Source organism: Helobdella robusta, assembly GCF_000326865.2.
Source record: "Helobdella robusta unplaced genomic scaffold HELROscaffold_76, whole genome shotgun sequence".
Taxonomy (NCBI): Eukaryota; Metazoa; Annelida; class Clitellata; order Rhynchobdellida; family Glossiphoniidae; genus Helobdella; species Helobdella robusta.
This window is the reverse complement of record NW_008705432.1, coordinates 265,590-268,749: the sequence shown is the minus strand read 5'-3', so window position 1 is coordinate 268,749 and position 3,160 is coordinate 265,590.

The window sequence follows — 3,160 nt, the reverse complement described above, 5'->3', positions numbered from 1 at the left end:
TCCGTTCGTTCGTTCGTCCGTTCGTTCGTTCGTCCGTTCGTTCGTCCGTTCGTTCGTTCGTCCGTTCGTTCGTTCGTTCGTTCGTTTTCATTCGTTCACTCATTCTGTTATTTATTAATTATTCATTCTTTCATTTATTTATCCATTTATTCGTTCATTCGTTCTCATTCATTCGGTTAAGCGTTCATTTGTTTGGTACACCTCAACTAATTATCATAATATGTTTTATGAAGCTAGAATGACGAAGACGACGACGACGACGATGATGATGATGGTAATGATGATAGTGGTAATGATGATGATGACGAAGAAGAAGAAGATGATGATGACGACGTTGTTGTTGTTGTCGTTTTTGAAAAGTCTGAGGCGTGTTAAATTTTTAATAAGCGCACGGAAGAATGCAAACACGGAGACAAATTTATCTTCTTCACGTAAAATAATAATAATAAATAATAATAACAATAATAATATAATAATAATATTGAATCATAATAATAATAATCCATATTATTATTGTTATTATTATCTACAGTTAAACATTGATAAAAAAATGTTCTTAAAGAAATTCGCAACTCCATTCAAAAGATTCTTGCGTGCGAAGGTGGGCGCTATTTACTGGCTGAAAATAATAATTATAATTATAATTATAATAATAATAAAATAATCAATAATAATAATAAATTTTAAATGGTAACAAAAATAGGAAAATTAATTTTTTCCATTCGTTTAAAGGCAGTAAGTTACCTTTCTGAAGGCGTGTGTAACATTTTTTTAGTATGTTTGTGTTTGTATGTTTACATTTGTATCTTAAGTTTGCATGTTTGTGTTCAAATGTATATTTGTATCTTTGTTGTTGTTTTTTCTTTGCTTATTAGTTTGTATATTTATTTCTATCATTTTGTATCATTAGGTATCACTTTTGTATCATTATGTATCATTCTTTATCTCAAAAATTATGTCTTTTTGAAATATTTGTAACTAAAATATTTATGCTTCAATCATTACTTATTCATTTCTGTCTAATATTATCTTTCATTCCTTCAATCCATATATTTTCTCTCTCTCTCTCTCGGTTTCTCTCTCTTCTTCTGTCTCTTTCTTCCTCTATATCTCACTTCACGATGTTTATTAACTTTTTAACACGCACGGAACACAATTATTATTTACTCTCCAGACAGATGCTCCCACATTAAATAATGGACAGTTCAACATCACCATACTCATCGTCGTCGTCTTAGTCTTCGTCATCCTTAAAATCATTTACAAACATACATGCATGCATGCATACATACATACATACATACATACATACATACATACATACATACATACATACATACATACATACATACATACGTACATACATACATACATACATGCATACATACATACATGCATACATAACATACATACATACATACATACAAACATACATACAGACATGCATACATAACATACATACATGCATACATACATACATACAAACATACATACAGACATGCATACATAACATACATACATGCATACTTACAAACATACATACAGACATGCATGCATGCAGGCATGCATACAGACAGAAAGACAGACAGGCATTTCAAATGCAAGTCTTGAATTTAAGTTGTCTTAAGAGTAGATTAAAAGGCTACCGCAAAAGGTGATGCCCAAATAATTTATCGCATGCAACTAAATTATTTTTGTATGCACGTACGTATGCATGTTTGTATGTTTGTATGTACATATGTATGTATGTGCATTTGCATGTATGTATGTTTGCATGTATGTATGTATGTGTGTGTGTGTAGGTGCAACACATATTCACGCACACATACATATATGCACACTCATACACACAAACAAACAAACAAGCATACATACAAACACGCACATACAAACACATACATACAAACAAACAAACATACACATACATACAAACAAACATGCACATACATACATGTGTTTCTGCCAAAAAGCATATTGTGATGTATGTTGTCCGGATTGCTTATCAATATTCCCATAAATTTGTCTTGACTTTTTCTGACGCATTAATATTGTAATTTCTCCATATTTTATTTGTTTATATAATTTATTTATTAGTAGCAGTAATAAAATTGCAGCAGCAGCAGCAGCAGTAGTAGTAGTAGTAGTAGCAATAGTAGTAGTGGTGGTAGAAGTAGTAGTAGCAGTTGTAGTAGTAGTAGTAGTAGTAGTAGGAGTAGTAGTAGGAGTAGTAGTTGTAGTTGGAGTAGTAGTAGTAGTAGTAGTAGAGTAGTAGTAGTAGTAGTAGTAGTAGTAGTAGTAGTAGTAGTAGTAGTAGTAGTAGTAGTAGTAGTAGTAAGAAAGAACATACAAAACGCATGCGAATATATGACGCTCATATTTTATTTATGACTTCTCACACGGAGAAAATATAAAAACTCTCTCACTCTGTTTCTCCATATCTCTCTCTAATTTTCACATTCCTCCTCTCTGCATCATTTCCTTCTTTTATTTAATCTCTCTCTCTCTCTTTTCCTCTCTCTCTTTCTTTCTTCTACTCTCTCTCTCTCTCTCTCTCTCTCTCTCTCTCTCTTTCTCTCTCTCTTCCTGGTTACATCTTTTGTGGTTGCATCCTTTTTTTAATTTGGCACTTTCCTTGGTTTGTTTTTTTTCTTTGCTTTTTCCACTTTCTTTCATTTGCACATTCTTTCTTTCACTTTTTCCTCTCTCTTTCTTTTCTCTCTTTCTTTCCTCACTCTCTTTTCTCAATTTATCTCTCTCACTTTTGTTCTTAAACTTACTCTCTCTTCACTTTCATTCTCTCACTCTCAGTTTGTCTTTCACTTTCAATTTTTGTTTTGTCTTAGATTTTCTCTGTCTTTTTTTATCTTTCTCTCTCTCTTTCAATTTCTTTCTCTCCTTTTTGTCTTTCTTTCTCTCTCTCTCTCTTTCTCTCTCTCTCTCTCTCTCTCTCTCTCTCCTCATTCATCTTACGTCTACATTTCAACTCCTTAAGATTTTCGAAATTTAGAACGAAAGAAAGAATAAAATTATTTTCGAAAAATTAAACTGAAAACAAAGAAATAATAGCGACATTAACAACAACAACAACAACAACAACAAAAGAAATAACAACAATATTTGTTATAACAACAACAACAACAGCAACAACAACAAAAACAAC